Here is a 23,373-nt window from a genome sequence, read left to right as displayed (position 1 = left end):
AACACACATCTTGTGAACCAACTGCAGGCCCAGAGCTGCTTTTGAACTGTTTGCTGTGATTCTTCATGTGCGCATTTCTTTGTGTTACTGGTCACATGGTAACATTTCTGATTCTTGGATGAACCATGTTTTCAAACAAAAAGTGGGATTTGGACACATTACTTTTGGTTCAGAACTTTTCATGAATGCAGCCATATGAAAATGTATTACATCAGTATTTCCTGGATACTTGCTATTGAAAGAAAGCTTACTTATGTGAATGAAAGTTTGTGAAAAACAGTAATACTGAGGCATCACGATTTTATAGGAGTCTGGGCTGGTGGTTAATTTCTGAGAGTAGCAAGCTGTGATTCAGGGTAGTACAGAGCAGAAGCGCGAGCCTGGCACAAACTGAGTGTATGCCAGTGTTTAAGGGTCATGGTTGCCACAGAAGTACCACTTAGAGCTTGAAGTAAGATTACAGTCAGGAGGAATGTGAGTCTTATCTGCTGTTTCACTGTATATTTTCATAAACAGCTTGAGCATTTGGCTCGCAGTCGTCTTTCTTCTCCTGTTCCAGTCCGTAATGCCCCACATCTGTCTCAGCTGCAGCAGTCAGCGGACCCCTGTGAGCTAATACACCTCAGTCACCCTGCAGAAAATTGATGCATTTGGTCATGGGTCAGTTTTCTGCCAGGCAATGAACTCTGTTCACTCAGAGTCCAAAAAGCACCTCAGTGCAAGGTAAGAAGTGGGAGCATACAGTCAGAGGGGGAAAGGGAACCTTTGAAAACACTCTGTTCATTCTGTCAGAATGAAATCATGTGCCCAAGGCAAGGCTAGATCCCTGCAGTCACAGATGTTAGAGTTGATGGGAAAAAGTAGCTTAGTGCTATGCTTATGCTCCCTTTTTACTGGGGACAGCTAGGGGCTACTGCAGGCTATAGTGAAAAGAGCAGCAGCCATGGGGCTTCTCCAACGATGACATCAAGGTTATAATGCATTGTGTTTTTATCTGAGCTGCACATTTCCTTTCTGTGAAAAAGAAGTGATACATTATAAATTAAAATACCAAAAGCACTGAAACAGCCCAATCTTCATCTAACAGTAGGAGCAGGCTGCAAAGGATTATCACACTATATTGTCTCTTTGGAAGATCAGCTCACAATTATGTGCCTTTCTGGAGGGCAGCAAGCTTTTGCCAAGCTCAAGTCACTGGGCACCAAGCTGAAGTACTAAAATAAAATACATGGTATGTGAGGCCAGACCAGCTGAATACAAGCTTAGCGTCTGAACCCAGATCCAAGATATTCCATGTGCTGGCTTTAAAATGATGGTGGTAAAATGATTTATAATATCACAGATAATTCGTCTTCTAAAAAATGGGTAATTGTCAGTGCCAAAATCTACAGTATTTTATTTAATCAACAGTAAGTTAACTGAAGCTTCGCCTTGAACTCCTCCAAGGGTAGATTTGTCTCAGTTTATCAGACTTGTGGTTTTTCAGTCTGTACAAAGCCTGCCAGCTTGTTTGCACCAGAAGATCATCTAGGACTTAAACTATGACTGACTAGAAATCGGCATAAACATATTTAAAATCCTACACCAAGTAGTCTACTGCTAAAATGAAAGATAAACACATAGCTGTGGTGCATCCCTGGCTTGTTAATCTGCCATCCTGAGCTTCTATCATTCAGGCAATTTCACAGATTCAGATTAAATGGCAAGGTGCATCCTCCACCAAACCCAGATCTTTCACCTGCTGCTTTCTTACTATTTAAACTGCAAAAGAACAGGATTGAAAACAGGTTGCTTTCATCTATACCTTTGCAATTCACCAATTCCAATACAACCACACTAGACTAGATGGGAACAGAATCCGGGCCAAGAGAGATATATATTCTGCCACCTGCTGTGCATCACAACCTGTTGTCACTGACTGAGGGGTGCTTTTCCTTGCTTTAATGAACATCAATCAAGTGAGGTTTAAAAAACCTTCCAAAATTCTACGCACAAAGCTGCATATAATAAGTATAATCAATATCTAAGCTGCATCCTTCTCTGCTCTTGTCCTACTACCATTGCTAACATGGTTGATCTTGATGAAAAATCAGGGTTGTTTTCTACTTACGTGGAAAATAACAGGGTAGTTCTGTACCTGGCATTTGAAAACATCCTAAGTGGAAGCTGCCATTTTTCTGAGAAGGCAAATTGCTTCTAGCGAGTTGTTTTCCCTATCTGAACTGTTCTTTGTTGCAGTCTTTCCTATATGAAGCTTTCTACAGTAAATTTTCTTTTACCATCAAACTGATGAATATCTTCCATCTTCATTTCTTTAGAGAACTGATATCCCTGTGCTGGATAGGAACATGGTGCTTGATTGCCTCAAAGTTCATGGAGAAAAAGTGTGAGAAACTGGGCATCAAATGATGCCTTAGTAATATCCAGGGAACAGTTGTGCATGCAACAGTGAGGGGACACACAGCCAGCCTGCCTGGAGGCAGGAGCCATTTACGAACAGTAGGATGCTGGTAGCCCACATGGATGATAGGAAGGAGGAAATGAAGAACAGAAAAGAAGGGAAAAAAAGATGGTGAATAAGAATGATCGCTGGAGGCTGGAAAATGAAATGTCATATGAAATCAGTCTTCTATTTCTGAATTTTGAATTTTCTTGAAGTTTCCTTACACAATTGTTACTTGTGAAAGCAGCCTACGATGTACATAGACTGGAGTGATTTTCTGAGACAAAAGATATATTGAAGAGTACCTGAGAGATCAGTGTAAATTGATGCATTTACTCCTCAGGGGAAAAAAACATTCAGTCAGCATGAGCATCACAAACTGAAAGTGGTTATTTCCACCTACTCTCCACTTTAACACCATGTCTTACCAAAAAAAAAGAGTTCTTATTTCAAAGATAACAGTCATTCAACTTCTCTTGTATTCTGACAGTACAGTGAGGAAGACAGCCTACATGTCTAGAAAACCACACAAGGGCTACTTCTGCTGTATCCCGTGAAACAATTTCTGACTCCAAACCTAGAATTTGGCTGTACCAGGATCAAGTCCTTTGATTTAATGGAAACTATAAGTTCTGATAAAAACAAGATGTAGTCAGTTTGCCCCATTTGTTTATGAAGTGGGAGAAGAATAACTGTTAATAAGCCTTGTTTACTGCTATTTCAAAGATTATTTGCTTCAGCTGACGTCTGTGAATTTCAAGTGTTTCACTGCTTATCACCTGGATGGGAGGGCAGAACAGAAGTGAGGAAAAATGCTAGAATGCAAGCCAAAGATGCACAACTGTGGTAGCAGCTGAGCAGTAGGGCACATGAAATCCATTTGTGGGGGGTGCTCTGGTGTCTAATATAACTGAGCTCATGTGTAGCCTTTTATGTTGGATCACTAGATTGTATTTCACTCATCTGGAGGGCCGCCCATTTTTGCAAAAGCTGTAGGAATATAAAACTTTTGAGATCTCTAGCATTCTACCTGAGCTGACTAAAATTATTCAATGGGTTATACAACTATTGGAAGGAATCGTGACAGCACAGGCAAAAATACACACAAATAAAATTTATTCATAATTTTCTTCTTTGCTTCTATGGATTAGAGAGTCTTGATTTTTTTTTTTTTTTAACTAATTCAACTGCTTTTGTCTTTAACAGTCCAATCACGTCAATCCTGGATCCAGGGATCCAGGTACGAGATGTGTAGGCAATCAGCACAATCCTTATTGTGCAAAGATGAAAAACCGAGCAAGTGACAAGGCTCGGGAGTTTTAGGCAGAGTGTTTATAATGTTAATGACTCACTGTACTGATTCACCCATGCTTTAGTCAAAGCTGCCTGTTCAGATAGACTGAGATTATTCCCACTAGAAAAGCTTACAAAAGTCCTCTGGTAAAAGTAAATGCTAAATAAAGCTGCATATTTTAAAGTAAAAGAACATTCAGATAACAACAGCTTTAGTTTTAAGCAATGGCAAAACTTTTTTTATCCACCATAAAATTGTTTTTTCCAATTTTTATTGGGAAAACAGTGTTCTTCAGCACTGCCTGAAAAGCCCTGAGGTATTCAGAAATATAGGTGACCCCTCAAGCCCCTGGTACCTGAATTTAATCAGGGCAGTAGACTTTTAATAGCTGCAAATAGGAACTGAAAGTGATAGGAGTTTCAAGTCATGGGCTGCTGGGTGCTTTTCCAAATTTTGCTTGTGATGCTTTCGGTAAAATGGCCATTCTTGTAATTAATGGATTTTCTATCAAGCAACTGCCTGCTAACTCAAAAAACCCCACTGAACCAAAACGAAACCTACCAACACAATAGATTTGCTTCCCACCTGGAAGCATTTAAAGGACGTAAGTGGATCAGCATTCACTTCCCTGTTTATAAAAACCAGGTTGCTCTAAATGACTTGCTAAACTGTTGAACTATTTCACATAATGCACTGGATTTCGTCCCTCCTCCGCCCCCCCCACCTCGCACTTCCAGAGGGGCTGTTTGTGCTGGGAGGGAGGGCTGCAGGCTTGGTTTGTTTCCACAAGGAGGGGGAGCCCGGCTGCCACCTTCCTGAGTGGTGTGTGGTGCTCTGGGCTGCAGGGGGCTGCCTGGGGGAGCAGTCAGTCATCTGCAGGCGGGAGACTCTCCCGGCATGGGGCTGGCTGTTTATTTTCAAAGCCTTTGTACCTCAGGTTACTTGTAAGGCTGATGCTTGGGGAGTTCTGCTAAAACTGGACTATATATATTCCCTGGTTTGCCTGTAATTTGCAGCTTATGAAAACCAGATGGATGACTCCGTGCTCTGCAAGTTAGTATAGGGATGGGAGCTTCTGACATAAGAGCAGCTCGTACAGAAAACACTGAGTTAAGAAGATTCAGGCTCAAGCTAGATTGCTTCTTCCCTCCCCCACTTCTGTCTATTTTTACTGCATCATTGGTATGTGTCCAAGGAAAGTCGGCCATATAATTCGGAAATACAAGGGATAAACTTTTGACTGTCGGATCTCTTCAGGCTGAGAGACTCCAGAGTAAATGAACTGGGAGAGAGGGAATTAGAAAGAGAGATTTCTTTAGGTGAACTTTTTTGGTTGTCTGCTCTGCCAACAGCAGTGTAAAATAACGAAGAAACTGCAGCAGTCCTTTCCCACTGTCTTTCTAAATAATGTAAGTTACCCTTTCACACTCGTTTCTAACTCTCCGTGTGCTTTTTCTGCTTTCGAGTAGTTTGTGAGGGCAGTGGTTTTACAGCGAGTGAGCTATTGCCAGGAGCTCCGCTGTGTGAGCGAGTGAACCGCTTTGTCTTTCTTTCTCTTCTTTAAGTCAGGGCGGTAGCGGGGAATCGGAGCAGTTTGACACCACCTTTCTTTGACAGTTGTGCTAGCTCGACTTTAGATGGCTGTAGAAACCCTTAAACCTTCTCAGCGTTTGTGCAGAAATTCGTTCGTAGTTGGCAAAAGACAATAGCAAGTGTTTTGATTGAACTACGTGTGTCAGGCTTGCTGTAAGAGCAGGCATTTCAAAGGAGATTGTGTGATGCTGTGTAAACAGGACAAGATGTGACAAGAGAAAACAAATATTTCTTCTCTTTAATATTTAAAAGAAATAATTGAAACAGAACCAAGGAGTTTGCCCAGGAAAGAAACAGTTATATTTATTCAAAGCAAAATAATGACTTTGTAAATTTGAGAGCACAACGTCAAGGTCTGTTAGGAGAGAGAAAGTTTACTTTTCACAGGTGTTCAGTTTTTTTGAAGTTGGCAGTTGGCATTAATGTTGCCGTATTCTGTTGTGCTCTTGTGAAGCATAACTTGAGCCATTACCTGGTGTGTGGCTCTCCGTAGGTTACTTATGTTGGTTAATTTCCCCCCTTTTAGTTTATTTCACTATTTTCAAGATGCAGCCTAGGCAGACTGTCAGGCAGATCGCTAGGTAGAAGTAAAAACAAGGGATTATAATGATAATGTACATGATAATATACCAAGAATAAGACAAAAATCACCCTGAACTCAAACATTCATTAGGCCAAAACAATTACATAAATGCTCATTCATATGGGGACAAATAAGAAAATTGTGGTGAAAGTACAATGACTAAATAAATACCTCTTAGATGAGGATGTAACATAAGAAAAGTTGCTTTCTGTTCCAGCCTTGGATTTTAGTCTTTGAGAGCAATGGATTTATTACCTGGATAATGGTTCTGTGGTCAACTATTGTGATTTAATCATCATGTTTTTTTCTTAAAATTCCTCATTGCTGCTTGTGTGAGAACTGAAATTAAATTCACTAGCAATACTAATGAGAGCTTCTAGACAATGTGAATATTTGGAATAAGCTTGCAAATATAAACTGTAGGGCTTGAAAAGGATATTAAAAGGTTTGGTTTATTAAAATCTGTATAAACTTGTTTATTTTAAAGCCAGTCCCATAATTTTCTGTCAGATAGACTCATGATATCTAAAGCCTGGGGTGGTTATAGACAGAAGGTACGAGGAAGCTACTGTACCTGGTCTTGGGACAGCATTATCCTGCTAGAAAACAAAGCCAGCAGAAAGAGGAGGTTAGTCCTGTTTCCAGAGAGTTTTTCTGGGGGGGGAATCATTCTGTTGGCTGCTGGCAATATAAGGCGTCTGTGCTTTTGCCCTCATCCAAAACTGCTTACCATAAACCAAAGGTTTCCTCAGACTTCTCAGCAAAGCATTTAACAAACTTGAGTTGTGAAAAACCCCACTGGTCTGATCTAGACCTGCAGTGCCCACAGCTTGGCTATAAAGAACAGCTTGGGGTTTTCTTCATTGAGGGCTCATTTCAGTCTTTGAGATTCATCCTTTTTCATGAGAAATGGCTTTGATACACTTTTAATACACCATGGCTTTCCTTAGGGAGAAGGCTAAACAGAACTTATTTGTTGCTTCAAGGAGCACCACTTAACACATGAGGGCTAGAGGAAACATGAAGTAGGTTTTATGGTAGAACCAATTCTGGATTTGATTATAGGGTTTCTGGGAAGAGGGAAAAATTAAAATCATGGAAACATTTATTTCAGCCAACTGGGAAAAATCTTTTGGTTTCTTTGTGTATTTCGTAAAGGGAGACAGCAAATGTATAATGCCATATACAGAATAAAAACTAGAAGTGTATCTATCTTTAATGCCTTTTAACGTCTTAGGGTCTCAGATGTTCTTCTTTTTCATAGAAGTTATTTTCCATGTGCTAACTAGAATATATGAGTTCAGTGAAATCTTGGTTTTGAGTCTAGGTTTGAGACAAGCAGTGTCCGTGGCCTGCAGCACACGTGAGTTCTGTCTAAATTCTGCTGTGTCCAGCAGCGTGCACAGTGTTTAGAAAATTAGATCTTACCTGGACAAAGATGACAATACTGCTGGGGGACTTCCCCAGCTCATGATAGTATTTGTTCTCTGGCAACCCCAGTTTTAGCTTGAAGGACAGGCTGTTTACTGGAAAATCCCAGATAATTGGTGCTTGAAGCCATCGTGAAAACACGCCGGGCCTGTTTTTGCCTGATAATGGAATTTCATTAATTGATAACAAAACTAGGATTTGGACAGCTTATATAAACGCAGCGATGCTCCTGATTCCTTTGAGGAAAACTAAGTAATTAAATGAATTGAAAAGGTTTTGGGTGTCCTAATGCAGAGAACAAAGTGTTGTTTATTACTATAGTGAAGCTGAAATTTAATTATCTGCATAAAGTATTAAACATACACAGTTTTGCAGAAACGTGTAATACTGTGTCTAGACACATGAACTATTTATACAAAAGCAAAGGCACAGTGTACGGTAGGTTAGGATAAATCCTTGAGCCAAATGTAAAACGATTGGATTTGATCAGTTGGCAAGCATATTGTCTCATCAAAATGAAATGTGCCTGAGGATACAAGCATAGCTAGTCTGAAGTATTTGTTTAAACACAGCAGCAAACGTATATATTACTCCAAATAATAAATTCTGTTTCTAAAGAATGATCCTTAATACAATTGCTCTTCAGATTGAAATAGTTAAGGACAGTGCAATATTCTGTATTATAAAGAGCCATTAATTCCAAAGAATCTACAAATGCATTGAAAACTCCAACACAGTGGGTTTCCACCTTTTTAAAATTATTTTTGAGCCCTAAAAATGTTCTCCTGGAATTTTGCCCATCCATATTTTGCAGGGTAACATATATGAACTTCCTTTTTTTAGTCAGCTTTCAGGGGCTACATTGAAGAAGTCCAGTGACTGTCAGACTGAAGTCCACTATTGCAGATCCTACACTTGGCTGACACATTCAACCAAAATTAGATATGCTATTTCCAGAGACTGCAGGTTGTGGTTATGTTATTGCTGATGTTTGTGGGTTAAAAAAACAAGGGGGCTGGGGGGAAGCTAACCATGTGAAACGCATGACATGACTTGTTAAAAAGAAAGCCTCTGAGACAAAATCAGTAGTTATTGAAAAGAATAAATGTTCAAAAAGAAATAATGGTTGTTTGGAGGTTTCTAATATACTGAAGGGAAAAGAACAGGGCTTAGCATTCACATAAATAGACTTCACCTCTCTATACCTCCATTTTCGATAGGTTACTTTTTAAGACACATTTGCTGCTTCTGATAGAACTGGGCCTGCTCTTGTATTTGTTATGTGACATGAACAGGTTGGAGGCAGCCTGTTGGTATGCTATAAGGTTTATGTTAACATGTGCCTGTAATGGAAAGAGCTGTTTGGTTGCAAACACTTAGCAAATGCAATTTGGAAGAATGCCTGTTTTGTGAAAAATTGTGCAAGATTTCTTTCTCTTCCTCTTTATTTTTGATCAACTGGAATAAAGTCCACCTCCCACTGAACAAAACTCAAGTTTGGAGAGATGAAGATGGCATTTTATGTCAGACTTTCAGAATTTTCTTATTTCTATAAAGACCAGGTTTTATTTCTGTGGTTTAAATAACTAAATATTTATTGTATAAATTGTAACATTAAAGACATTTGTCTTTGTTTTCTACCATAGACTCTCTGGGCATTTTCTGTCACAGAATCTGTAGGCATGTCTTGGCATTGCATATCATTCCTTCTAATAATTGGGGTGGTTGGCTATATTTGGATAGGACATTGCTTATTTTAAAAGGTGAATTTAGCTGGAAGTCAGTAATTTAGTTTGATCACAGGAACAGCAGTTTGTAACTGGAATAGCAAAAAGTTAAATAAATGATGTAACATGTCACTCTAATGTTCTGTGCGGGGACAGCCAAGGATCTAGTCAGCTGAGAAGTCTGCTGGCAACCAGGCAGCCTTCCCACTTGCCAGCTGGACTTTAGGGCAATAATACAAATCCCATTCAAAAGGAGGAAATAGCAATTGGAATATAGTTCTTGAGGTGCTGAACAGATAGAGTGGCAGGTAGGTGTTTGCTGGCTCCATCCATCTTGCTATTAGTTAGCTGCAGTAGGGTTAAAAGAGGCACAGCTAAATTAAGGAGACTAATCATAGACATGTGAAAAATGTTAGCAGCATGTATTCTGGCACTTCTTACGTTACATGGTGATCCTGTTAACACAAGCATCAAAATATATCTTGTATAGCTGGGCTGCTACAATAGTTCACAAAGAACTGCTGCCGGAATGGCTATGATGGTTTACTGTTAGATATTAAATCTAGGCGACAATAAGAATATGCCATGGCACTAGCAGAAGACAAATGACTTAAAAATGTACTGTAATCAATGTATACCTTAAATGTTTCCCTGGAAGAACTCTGGACAACTCTGCTTTTTATGGGTAGCGCTTCTGCTCATGTGTAGAATGATTCTCTCTCACTTTAACACCTTCTGAATATTGTCAGTTTTGGATGCATTTTAGGAGCAATTAATTAGGCGGATGGTGATCTTCAGTCCTTATGCCAGGGAGGATGCCCTCTGTGAGAGAGACACAAAGATTGGAGTAAAAGCAATTACTTTTGATCATGTTTTAAATGCATGAGATGAATATTCAGCAATCTGCCTGCTCCAATCCAGCACGGATTTATTTGTCCTAGTGTCTATTAGTCTGCCTAAACATGTGTATGATCAGTTTATTTCTGGGTGATTTTCTGTTCTTTTGTCAAGTAAAGCTATTCTTTCTGACCTACCATGAGCTTCTGTTCTTATTTTTTTTTTCTTTCAATTCTGGAAATGTAGAGTGATAAGCCCCTCTTTTTCTGGTGTGGTTTTTTTTGTTTTGTTTTGTTTTTTTTAATGGGTGTTGAATGCTGGGTTTGAGGATGTCCCTTCACTGAACTTGTAATTTGGCAAACTGTCATATGTGGAGTGATGGCTTAAAGAAAAAGTGAAACTTGTAGTCTCTGCAAAGATTTATACTGTGCCTGCCTCTTTCTATGTCAAAGTTTAGTAGAACTTGGTTATTTGTGAGCTTGAAGGTGTGTGGTATCTACCACTGTGTTTTGTGAAGCGCTCAGGAGTTGATTTAGGAAGGAAAGAGCAGTGGCCAGATTATTGAGTTACATAACTTTGACTAGTATGAAAATATGAATGTGCGAAGATGCTCCTGCAGCTTGTGCAGCACAAAAACCTCCAAAGCAGTGATGGAATCTTGAGCAAACGCACTTCACACAATTACTTACAACAACAACAAAGATTGTACTCAAAAGATTTTGCTGAACTTGGAAATGGTCTTGAAAAGATCCCAACAATTATGTTTCTGTGTTCCTCTGAATGCATTTATCTGTATAGTGGTCCTTGGAGAGATTTAGTAAGTGTACCGTATTTAGTCCCAGCATATTTGCCCCATGATCTATATTATTAGAGAACCTGCATACTCTGAGAAACAGGACTTCCAAAAGAGCAGGTGCCACCAGGTTCAATGATGTTGGGTATCTTCAAGGCCACCCTGGTTGTTCTGAGAACAGCTGTATGTTGTAAATAAATCAGGCTGCCTAAGAATTCCTCAGGAACTAAGATGACCCAAGGAATGAAAACTCAGGACTGTGGAACAAGGCTTTTACAACAAACATAAACTGTTCAAGAGGAAAACCCGCCATGGTCTGTCTGCACCTGCATCGTATTTTTTTCTTCCTTTTCCAGTGAAGAAACAGGATTCATGAAATACTCTTCTACAACTTTCTCTCCTGTAATCCCTATAGCAGTGGCAGTGTTAATGTAAACCTTCAGGGATTAACTCCCACAAGGTAAGCTTCTGCAGGTGGGGTTTTTTTGTTGTTATCTTGAAAGCAGATTTATTTGATATTTAGAGCTCAAGTAATTGCACTGTACTGGGGTTGGGAAACCTAGGGCCCAAAAATCAGGTAGAGCCACAGCCTAATTTCATACCCTCTGAGGTTTTTTTGTCTTGAGTGTTACTCTGAGACAATACTATGATATGGGTTAGTGTGTGGTCTTCACAGTATGCTTGAAAGGCTTGCTGGACCCTCCGCAAAGAACAGGCTTTTCTCTCTACTTATTACCTAATTCTTAGTCTGCTCTGTGTAGTCTTGGGAACAACTGATCTTTCTGCATCTCAGCTCAGAAAACATTTTATAATAAAGAGACAAAATTAAGTGTTGCACCAGGAAGATTTCATCCTATTTATCAAATATTCAGTGGTAATTGTTTTGCCTTGCATCTAAAATAGCTGGAAATAAATTTAGGTTGTGAAATACAAACATGTTCTGAGATACTTCATTACTAATTAAAGAGGAATAATTTTCCGTTAATTCACAAATGTAGTCCTTTACTTAAAATCTCTCAGTGGAGTTAAGTGCAATCCTTTATTACACAGAAAACAGAAGACTGTATAACAGGGGACTGTTTTATAAGAATGCTACACGTTCTGTGTAGGCAGAGAACCCCCTCATCCCCTAGCTTCCTCATTCTAATTAGTTTTTTTACTACTACCAGAATAGACTGGTGCATGCAAAAATATTTCTGTATAATAAGGTGATTTTGCAAAAAAAATAACTGAATAGTTCCATTTCCTGTGCTTGCAAAGTCCAAAATTTTTGATTGTCGTATCAGAAGCCGAAACTTTGCAGAGTCTTGAATACAAGTAAGTAGGCTTCTTCCAGTATTTAACTTTTGGGGTAGATTTTTATCTGTGCTTCTGAAGGGTGGCCTTTACCCTCTGAACAACCATCATTGTTTCACCTCTGGGCTGTGCTCTTGCAGAAGGCCTGCTCTGAAGGTATGCACCCTCTGGAGGGACCTCTGTTGTGGAAGGTGGACGACTTTCAAACAAGGAGAAACAGGATAGTGATCAAGGCATGATTTGCCCAAGCTTGATGGCATTGCTTTTGGAATAATACAGAGTACCTCTGCAGAGAAACAAGACAAATATCACTCTTAAGGAAATATCACTAGAAGTCTCTTTTTGTTTTTTTTCTTAAGGATAAAGTGAATTTGAAAAGGTAGGAGGAAGTGGAGAAATGCTAGGTTAGTATTGTATTCGCTATGAAAAGGGGTGATGCTTGGGTGATGACTAGTCAGTCTCCATTGTTGTGTGTCTTGTTCATATGACTTCTAAATGGGCGTATGTGCTAAAGGTACTGGGTGGCCCTTAGTGGCATTCTTCATGCACTGAGCTGTCTGATGGGCTCATTTCACCTGACATCCCTAAATGGCAGGGCTCTGCAATGTGATAAAAACAGCCCTGTGGAGCCATTATTGTCCATTAACTAAGCCAAAAGGGAGTGGCTACTTAGACAACTCCTGTGATGTCTACACAGTATTTTGAAGGTTTGTTTGGGTCTAATCAAAAGTAAATGTAGCCTAGCCTTATAATTTGGATGGTGGCTGTCAGTGAATGCTTACAGAAGGGCGTAAGAATAGATAAGACATATGGCACTCTCCAGAATGCACTTGCATCTTCAATGATTTGTGCATCCAGTTCTGCTTCTGGTAGAGGTGGTGTCTTTGTATATTAAAACCTTTAATCAATTTATCCACCCTGGATTTGTTCTTCTCTCCTGGAATGCCTGTAAAATATTAACAACTGTATCATCCTGGGTTTCACAGCTCACAGGATTAAGGAGTATCCAGCACATTACTGGTAGCCTTAAAAGAGGTTTCTCATCTGTGGCCAATAAAAAGGAAGAGTTAAAAGCAATAGATATACATTGTGAATAAAAAGTAAATTGTGAATAAAATTTAACTCAGAGTACAGCATGCTCCACCTACCAAAACCCTAGTGATTGCTGTTTCAGCAGGCTTCCAAAAGTGTTTAACTTATTTGAAATGTATCCTAACAGCCCCTCACTGTGGTATGTGAGTGAGAGAAGTTCAGTACCTGAGATAGTGCAGAGTCTGTATGGCCTATTTGTAACTGGTTTTCCACTAGGATTTCTCAATTACTTTTAATAGCGGTGCCTAGAGCTGGTTACTTTAAGTACACCTCTAATGGGTTTACTACATATAACCTGTATCAATAACTGCATAGTACATCTTGTCACAGTCATTGCAAGGACTACTTCAAGTGTCAGGCAGTTCTTAGGTCTGGTCATAGAGTTTGCAAAGGGAAGAGGATGCTAAGACCTGCACCTGTCCTCTGACTGCAAAGATTCAGGCTATATAAGCTACTATCCTCTACCTCTTTCTTTAAAAAAATAGCCCTTATCCAAATTAATGGATTGCTGTGAAAACTTATTTCGTAGTGTACAAAGGCACTTAGTGTCACAGATGCAGTTAAATGGCAATAATTGAATTGTGCAAGGTGTTAAGACACAGGCTACGTATGCTCGCAGAGGATCTGTGTTCAGTGCAGCTGGTGCCTATCACAGTGGGATTCTGGTACTTGGAAGAGATTTCCAGGTGCTACCACAATCCAAATTATAATGTGGCTGATTTAAGGCAATCTTGTTCTTAGCTGTCCTGATGCAGTGTTTTTTCCAAATCTTTTTTCATTTCAAAATGAGGCTGCATTCACATGGTTATTGTTTTCTAGACTGTCCCCTAAATTGCTTTTCATGTACTTAAAAAAGTAATGGTTTTCCTATAAAGTAAAATACATGTATTTTCGTATAGAAGTGAATGTGCTGTGTATCCCAGTTCAGCTTGGGAGAGTCTTAAAATTGTGTTATGTGTGGTTCTACTTTCCTCCTCATTAGCTGTTGCTTCATAAGTTGTGATGTCAGTTAAAAAGACTGATATCCATGCAGGAAGGTCTTCTGAGAATGTAATTTTTGCAGAAGTCTGACCTACATCAGTGCCAGGCATTTGCTTACAAGCAATCCTGGCAATGCCCCTGGAGAAGCCTTGGGCATCTAGCCTGAACCTGCCCTGTGTGATGAGAACCTGGAAAAGATGTCCAAGAGAAACCTTAGGAGAGTTATTTTTGGAGTTGAAGGATAAAGGTGGACACCTTTTACTACTGTCCTTCCTTGCAGCTTGTGTCAGGTATAAAACCTTGTACCTCAGGGGAAAGGTCTGAGGAAAACCTGGGCTAGTAGTTTTAGATGTTGTTTTCTAACAGTAGCTGCTTGGTAGGTCCTGAGAAAGGGCCGCTGGAACTGGCTGAGATCCAGCCTGTTTAGGAGCATGGCAGCTGGCTTTGCAGTCAGATAACCGCACCTTCCTGTGGCTCTACTGAAACTCCGCTGCAGAAACACATACTGGGAATTGATGCATTTCTGCAGATAAGGCAGATACAGGGAGCATTTAGTCTGTGCTGTTAGAAAGGTTTCAGGTTTTTCCCATAACAACTGTTCTTTAAATAGGAGCACTGGCATGCAATTAGCAAATAAGTGTCCTTGCTGAGGACTGGAAAGACGTGTTTGCTGGGTGAAGTTCAGCCATTGGGTGTTTACAAATTTTGAAGTGCTGGAGCTGACTACTAAGTCAAAAGGGGTGACCCTGTGAGTGCAGAGCAGGAGGACACAGCGTTACAGCTGGCATGCTCAGGCTCTGTATGCTTGGAGCTCCCCACAGGAGCTGTAGATGGCTTTTTGTTACTGTTGTTTGGGCATTTCAGCTCCTGTGCCTACAACCATTGTTCAAATCCACAGAACTCCTTCTGCCAAGGTTGTTCTGACATTGTTTCTCACTGCTGCTGGTGCTGCCAGACTACCTGCTGTATGCAGCTACGTGTTTACCTGCTTGCTGTGAAAGTTCAGTGTTGTGTTTCTGCCAGCACAGAGAGCCTGCATGGGTAAACCTCTGCCTGCCACTTAACACCTGAGCAAGGTCTTCTCTGAACCCAAGGATGATACAATGTTTAGACATATCTCTGTGTTTTTGAAAGACATTTCAGAAGAAAACTTAGCAGACATAGAATGTAACATCGCTGTTGGGCTCTGGACAAGAAAATGAGGTGGGTACTGTATAAAAGCTAAGGTGAATATGGAGTTGGATTTCACCTTTTAAACAATGTAAATGCTGCAGAGGATGTGAGTCTGCCTGCTCACAGGCTGGAGGGGGTCTCTTCCTTCCCCCTCCTTCTTAGTCCCTCTTCCAGATGTGTTTCTGGCAGAAACCCTACCTGTTCATGCAGCTAGCTGCATGCTCTGCACTAAGAAGTGAGTTCCTTTGCTTTCTGCCTCCATTGTTTGCTTTTTTAAGCTTAGATTCCATCTGCTGTTTCTTGCTGTGAAATGCCTTTTTTTTCCCCCTCCCAGTTTATTTTTCATATGCTGTATCTGCTGGGAAGTGGGATTTTGAAGGTGGCAAGAAAAAAATTCTAAAGGGCTGGCAGTCTCTGAGTTAATTTTGTGAGAAAGTTACATGGCATGTGGTGATTGCTAGGTGCTGCCTCCTCCCTTGCTGATTTCAACTTAGTGCTAGTTCAACAAAATCCTACTGAAGTAAATTGAAACAGAAGCAGAATAACTTCGCAGTGGTCAACAGAGAATATATTACTAAGCTCCAGTACCTGATGTGTATCACCTCTCCTAAAGGAAGAGTTGCAAAACTCTAGGATCAAGTGGAGATGTAGCATGGGGCAGATTGAGGAGTGCCTCAGGAGGGAATGGAGGGGATGGTCTCTCAGCAGTTCAACCTGCACCACACAGCTCAGTACCAAAAACACTGAGCACCTTTTCTTGCCATCGCTCAGGAACTCTGAAGAAAATGCCTAGAGCGTTTTCTGATGTTCCTTATATCTAACAGTATGTAGAAAAGGCCAGGGATCTCCTTCCAAATAGATTCCTGCTCAGCCTCCTGCCTTTTGTCTGTACGGCCTGTTATCCTGTGCCTGGAGGGGTTAACAGTGATTAGTATGGAGTCTCCATGGAGCACTTTTATTTCAGGTAGCATTTCAGAGCAGATGTTTACGTAAGTACCAGTAATCTGATGTGCAGTTTTAATTATTTGTCAGTTCAGCTTGGTTTTAATTGAGCCTGTGCGACTATAAAAGCTGAACAGAGCCTTGTCAGTGTTAACAAAATAGGTAGGCCTAGAGAGTCAAAGACGTACAATTGTAAGGGTGACGTTAACAGTTAAGTAATCAGGGTAGGGTTTTTTTTTTTAGTGGAGACGCTCCTGACTCCCTGCTTTGTATGGCAAGTGTACAATTTAAAATCCTTTTACTTAGGCCTGCACAACATCTAGTCCCTGAAATGATTACTTGGACCTACCTCACTGCAGATTTTTTTTAATAGCTCACCTGAGAATATGAGACTTTATTAAACATGGAAAGGGTCCTAAATGACAGCTCTGAGGCTGTCATTTAACCTGATGTGTGACAGTTTGATCCTATCGTTTCCCTTGGCATGCTCTTTTCCCCTCATTTCCTACCCCTTCTCTCTGAAATCTCTTTTGTGAGGACGTTGGCCATTTGGTTGGGGATTCCTGGGCTTCCACTGCAAACACTCAAATTATTCTTGCATATGCAATAAATACAATGTGCTCTAAGTGTGGTGATTGTGCAAGGCCCTGACCCACAATGAGGTCCTGAAAACCTCAGGCAGACCGCCTTAAAGTAGGTATCAAATCTCAGTTGAGTGATGACTGTGTGATCACGAGAGCTCTAACCTGCCAGTCTTGTCCCTTGGTGTGTGCAGGGCAGCCACCAGCAGGTCCCCTCTCTGTGTCCCAGGACGGTCTGTGGGGAAGGAAGCAGGACTACTGCACCACCAAAAGGTGGTAAAGAAGGGGTACTGCAGAGGGAGGCAGACATGAGGATGGGGAGAGAGAAGAAAAGGTGGTATTAGATGCCAGCCATAACCCTCCCCTCCTCTACAATTTGGAGTATAAAGCATTAGTACGTTGACGTCTTAAGAGGCCCACCCATGTATTTTGGGTGTACACCCTGTTACAGCTTTGATTACAGACAGAGGAAAGGAAGGAGGAAAAAGCAACAAAGCATTAAACATGTAAAACTATTAAGCAAGGCTTTAATTTATAGCAGTGGCTTCTATTCCTGTTATTCCTGCGCTTTTAGCAGCTGAAAGCTTTTAAAAGAAGCCTAATTCATGGCATCAGCATCTGACAGTGGTCCTGAAGGTGAGCCTGTTGCCATGCGGAAGAAACACTGGAGCTTGTTTCTAGTGACCATAGTGCCTGGCTTTGCCACCTAAATGGCAAATACCCAGAAGGGGAAAGAATAATACAGAGGGGAGAAAAGCAGTTTGTGTTAGGTGCTGCCTGACTTGGAACATCAGTGCTGGAGACAGGCAGGGAGTGCAGTCACATCAGCCAAGCTTGGGCTGGCTAAGCAGGGAGGCCAGGCTGTCCCAGCCTGGCTGCAGTTGTGCTACAAAAGCCGCAACATTGGCAGGCTAAACTAGGGATAAGCAGAATCACAGAATCACAGGTTGGAAGGGACCTCTGGGATCATCTAAGGAAATAGAATAAGGTGGCAAAGGCATAGGAGGATGTGTGCTGGGGGGGATGGGAAGGTCTCCAGCAGCCCAGCATGACATTCCAGGCAAACCTTTCAAGTTCTTTGCCTCCCAGGCTATGACAAGCCATGTGTTGGGTCACAAGCTTCGGGGAAATGCATCTGCTCCACTGGATCACAAGATGGGGGAGTGCTTGTGGCTCCAGGCTGTGGCTGGTGGGGAGGAACCAGGACCTAGCAGAGCTCCTTTTGGGGCAGACGTGCCCTCTAGCTGCAAGTCCACCGTGGGAGGAAGCTGTGGCTCTTCCCAGCCCATGTGAGCTACAGCCTGGGCCTTTGAAGAATAGGCGGTCAGGGCTGGAAGTTGCACTTGCTCTGTGGAAGCTGCTGGGTCTGCATGGGTGCTCAGCTGCAGTGGGGAAAGGTAAAGGCACATCCACCGCTGCTGTCTTGACAGGATGACTAAGGCCTCTTGATTTCCAGCGTGGGTGTGGTCCCACAATGACAGAGCTTGGTTGTTTCATTCCACTTGCCTTTCTGGCACCAGGGTCAAATTAAGGACTTGGAGCTGGCTGATGGCTGTAGCATCCCATCCTCTCCTATATTTGTGTTCCCAAACTAGTCCTCATTCCCAGCATTTTGGCTTTGGGTGATTTTGGATTTGGGTGATCTTGTCTCTCCCACCTCTTATTTTCCAGTCAGTCTCAATTGCCAGAACTGTATTAGTTGGCCATTTAGTTTGGGCTAACCCAATAATTTTTTTTCTGCTGACCTTACAATGTTTTTCGTACAGCAGGCTGAGTTAGAGTTCAGTCAATTTATAGTAGAGGCTTCAGTGCAGACCATTAATCTTAACCTGGAGTGTTTGGATGATTTATTTAATATTAGGGAAGGATATATCAATATCTACCTATGGTCTTTAAATTAGCTGTGGGGTTTTTTGGTAACTTACTATTTATGGGCTCCCTAAAAATATGAATTCAGGTTGTGTTTGGAACAGGGAAAAGAATAAATTATTCCAAAAACTTGACAATTACAGGGTAAGATAACGGGCTAGACCACTCTTCCATGGAACTATGAAGATGGCACATGCTATATTTCTTCTCCAGAACTTACTTCACTGATAAGTCGGCAGCAATGATGAGTGCAGCAAATTTCTGAGGGAAAGTAGCCTGTTCTATTTTAAAAAAAAGACACCAAACAACACCACAAAACCAGGCACATAACAACCCCCACTCCCATCTCCCATTTCAAAAGACACACACATACAATAAACCAATTTCAAATTGGCTGGTAGTAACTGCTGTGGGGTAAAGTGCAAGACTGTTCACTGAGCTACGAATCCATTTCCTCTTCACTACGGAAAAGAAACCCACATATCAATATTCAATATGTAGGAACAAAAATCTCAAGGGAAGCGTTACGACTTTTGTCTAATTTTCCTTGCCACAGTAGCACATTTTTGTTTTGTTGAAGAAGCAGGATTATTTGTGGAATATCAGCTCATTGTCAGCAGGCAGCTTCTCAGAGTTAGTTATAAGATAACTGCACTTTGAAGCAATCTCTTGTTTGGAGGTGTAGGTGCCTATGAGAGTGGCTGTAGCTGTGACTTCTGCAGTCGTCTTTGACCATGAGGTACGTTATGGGATTGGTTCTGATTCAAGGGGTACTGGCTGTTAATGGAAATAGTAATGCTTGTCATTCTGTTGTAGTGTACATAAATTTGATGCTTGAAATGAGCAAGGAAAAGCAAGCAGTTAAGTGATGTCTGCATGCTCCTGCCTGAGAGTCTTCCACCTCTGTTCTGGGAGTGCCACTCCTGAATTTTCTCCCTTGTTTCTTGTTTTAAGTGCATCTTTGTTCCAGTGACAGAAACAAAAGGCCTTGGATCTCCTTGTTGTGGGAGTGAAATAATGTTGCTTGCTCTTTGCAATGGGGGTTCTCCAGTCAGTTTAAAAAGAAAACAAAAAACCCCAACCAAACGTAAAAAAACATCCCTCCAAAAATATACCTGAAATCTCTGGCCTTTTTTTAAACTGTGAATCCTGCTGTGCAGATGCCTGCTTCTTCGGACCTGCTGCATGCTGAAGGTAGAACGAAACATACCTTTTTCTCTCTCTTTGACAGAGTTCAGCACATGTTGAGGGAGTCAGAGGAGCATTATTTTGGCACAAGCACCCAAAATCCTAACACACGCGCACATGCTGCTTGATGTTTCATTTCAGGTTATAAACTGGATTACAACATGCTTTTGCCCTGTGGGCATTACCCAGGGAAACCAGGCTGGATCCGCCTGATGCATAAAACCAATCTGGCTAAATGATTGCCAAGTGGAAAGTAAATTATGTACGCAGAATCTGTATTTTTAACAGGAATTTAGATTACATTTCAGTCATGCTAAATTATTATTAATATTATTTACCTCAACAGTCCAAGAAGGGAATAAATATTATATTTGGAAACTGCTTAAAGAGCTTAGGGCAACATTTTAAACTTCTAAAATAACTGTATCTGTCCTAATTAAGTCAGAGTAGCACAGACAGTATTTAAACCCCATGGTTTTTTCTTCTTGATGCAAATGGACCTTTGTGTCCTTTTATTTGTGAGAGGCTTTGTTAGCCTCAGTTAGCTGAAATACTTGCATATGATTTGTTTTTTCAAAAGAAAACATTCACTGTATTTAAAGATGTAAATACTACCTTGTCTGCAAAAACCACCAGCTGTTATACTGGAAGACAAAGCTAATTCTATGTTGCTTTACTTCAGTAGAGTTCTGTGTATTCACAAGCATTTTTTTTAACAACCTTCTCTGCAGAGCTGAAAAATACCAGACAAAAAATTTCTATTTATTTCCTTTGGTAATAGCCTAGTAAAACCTGAACTGATCTGTGATTTTTTTTTTTTTTAGTAACTGGGTTAACTAAGAGAATACACTTTTGCATTAATGTTTGTACAAAAGTGGAACAGACTGTTAACTTTGATTCTCACGTTCCTTGAATATGAGTTTAATAATTGCTGCCTTAAATATTTTACTTGAGTCTGAGTCAGGTCAAACACACATCTCTGTAGTACAAGAAACTGCTACTAGTTTGTGTGTCAGTAGCACAGCTTTCCAAAGACATTCTTTGCTTCTGCTTTAAACATCTGGAGAGACAAAGAGCGTTTGTGGGGTCTTTTATTGTTGCTGAAAGTTGTAGCAGGGAACTGTGTTCCAAGAAACACCCTGAATCCTGGAAAAATCGGGGTAGAATCATTAAGTGTTAAGCTTTATGTCCTTTATAAACGAAAGTGCTTTCATTTCATCTGTGGCGAAATGTCCTGGCAATGGATGTTACGTAACGTGTACTCTCCCCTTCGGAGTTAAATTCTTTTTCCGATTTGCGAGTAATATTTGCATATCTCTGTCTTAGCTGCATTGACATGCCAGATGCACGGTGGTAGCTGTCTCCGCCTGCTAATCCTGTAATAACATTCTGGTGACCAAATTCAATGGCCCTGCGCGAGCCTCGAAACAGCTGATTGCTGAGTAGGGAGGAAAAAAAAATAACCCAGCGAATCTCGTTGCAGCTCTCTGCTGCATCCCTATCCCACAATCCCTTGCACCATTTGCTGCAGTCTTTCTACACAGGCTGAGTGAGAAAAAGATGTGCTAAATAAAGATTGATTGGTTTGAATCCGAAGGGGTCTCCCACTTGTAAATGACCCGGGGGAAAAAAAAAATTCATGACGACTTTACTGGGCCTCCTCTTATTCTTCCATTTTTCTTTCCACCTGTCCTCTTCGTGGAATGGAGCGTCATTCCTTAGAGCACAAAATCTGTTGTGCATCTACTAATGACTATGCTGTGATAGGGATTCTTAAGCAGTTTTACGCGTGAGGCTTGAAATATTAACAGATGATGGTTTGTTCGTTTGGATTACTGTGGAACTGCAGCTCCGTCCCTGCAAGGATTTTATCCTCAGCACTGCACTGATTAAGCTATTTTTCTACAAAGATGGGTAGGTCTAAAATGCTCAAGTTTGCTCAGTGTTATTCCTGATGGCTGCTGCTGGGTTTGTCCTTCTGTTTCGGCCCTTGATCGTTCTTTATGCTTCTGCATGCTGTAAGAATGAAGAGGGTTGCTGTGTTTTAAACAAGGCACCAAGCTGATTGCAAGAGTGGGAGATAAAGGAATGCAAATTTAGCTTATGAAGCCTTTTACACAAGTGGACTGTGTGGTGGTTATGATTATTAATTTGCTGGGTGTGTTCTGTATCGGCTAATTTTGGGGCTGCTGTTAGAAATGGCTTGAATCTGTTCTTTATTCCTAAAGACTGTGGGGAGGCGATATATCTGTTTTAAGGACTTTTAAACCCCAGCTCCCCCAGTCCTTGAAGCAACATTACTGAGGTTCCCCACCCTTTCATACAGCTCTCAAGGCCTAACTGTTCCTTTGGAAACGTTGCCATTGGAAACCTATTCATTCATAATACATGAATAGACCCTCTGGGCTGTGAATACCATTGATAAGAAGAGGATGAACAAGCTGCAAGCAATTTGTTCTCCTCAGGCTGTACTTTGAGGCTAGTTGCAGTTCTGGCTGGGTGGAGTTCGGTGATAGCGGTGTATCAGCAACAGGGAATTCTGCTCTTTTAGGAATAAATCCTGGGAACTGAGCAGACAGTTTTAAGTTTTCCCAATGTCCTGTTGTCAGCCAGGCCACAGAGACTAATAGGGAATTTGGTAACTGTTGAGGAATTACGGACCTCATTTGAAGATACCTGTGGAAAGGGTGCGCTTTCCTATTACGTGGCTATATTTATCTGAAACAACTCTTCTGGAACTGTTATTTGCTGTACCCTAACATTTTTTTCCCCGTTTTCTAATACTATGGGAAGTTCTTTTCATATGGGTGGGGCCACATCCTGACTTTCCTTCTTGAAGGCATGAATATGTAGCAGGAAGGCTTTCTGCTAGAGTAGAGAGCCATTGTTTTCTCCTTTCTTTGCTGTATAGGATATTTTGAATGAAAATCAATAGTTGTATTTCCAAGCAGAAGGAAAAAGAACAATGTTACGTTTGGGGTGGCTGAAAAGGTAACGACCCTTGAGCCTCAAAGGGGTGACAAAGGCTTTACATTTTGGAACCCTTTTCTGCACTTGATTTAGCAAACCTGAACTGCGTTTCCACGGTGTGCTTCTTATAGATAAATGGGTGGGGTTTTGTGCTTGGTGCAATGTTGCACAACCCTTGGCTTTTCATGTTTAAATTATGAAGAAATGATTCTCAGACTTATTTTCAAAGCTCGTGCTTCAGCTGCTGTTTATTAGATTGTGAGACAGAATGAACCTGCAGAAAGAGCTCTGGCAGATTCTGAGCTCAGAAGATGCTACTACAAAAAAGAATGTTTTTCCTGTAAAAATAGTGTTATGTTGCAAAATCTCCTACTGCTAATACATCTGGAACTTATGATGCTATTTTGAGGAACTGCTGTGAGTACCACAGTGAATCAGAATAAATGGTGTCTTTGGTGAAATTCAAAAGCATCATCTAAAATCTACAGCTTTTCCTCAAATAGTCTTTGGTTATACAGTTGCTTTCATTGAGTCAATGGGTAAAATCATCCTTCTCGTAGCCACATCACATTCATCAAAA

At 40.9% G+C, this 23,373-nt stretch overlaps 1 protein-coding gene across 14 annotated transcripts in view; it reads left to right on the top strand.

The window, feature by feature from the left end:
* Positions 1–23,373, top strand: part of TRIM2 (tripartite motif containing 2) — a 125,825-nt gene that overhangs the window by 58,284 nt on the left and 44,168 nt on the right. For 2 of the 14 annotated variants that reach the window (XM_064449855.1, XM_064449854.1), the window contains exon 1: positions 4,700–5,146. The exons of 6 other annotated variants lie outside the window; for them this stretch is intronic. The gene's annotated coding sequence lies outside the window, so the exon portion shown is untranslated. Of the gene's footprint in view, positions 1–4,699; positions 5,147–11,057; positions 11,162–14,858; positions 15,274–19,284; positions 19,375–21,358; positions 21,738–23,373 lie in introns of those variants that run through there. 6 more of the 14 variants (XM_064449861.1, XM_064449859.1, XM_064449850.1 and 3 more) reach the window with 5 other exon arrangements.

This window comes from Phalacrocorax carbo, chromosome 4 (assembly GCF_963921805.1).
Source record: "Phalacrocorax carbo chromosome 4, bPhaCar2.1, whole genome shotgun sequence".
Taxonomy (NCBI): domain Eukaryota; kingdom Metazoa; phylum Chordata; class Aves; order Suliformes; family Phalacrocoracidae; genus Phalacrocorax; species Phalacrocorax carbo.
Note: the sequence above shows the minus strand (reverse complement) of the source record. Positions and strands in the feature narration are given on the sequence as shown.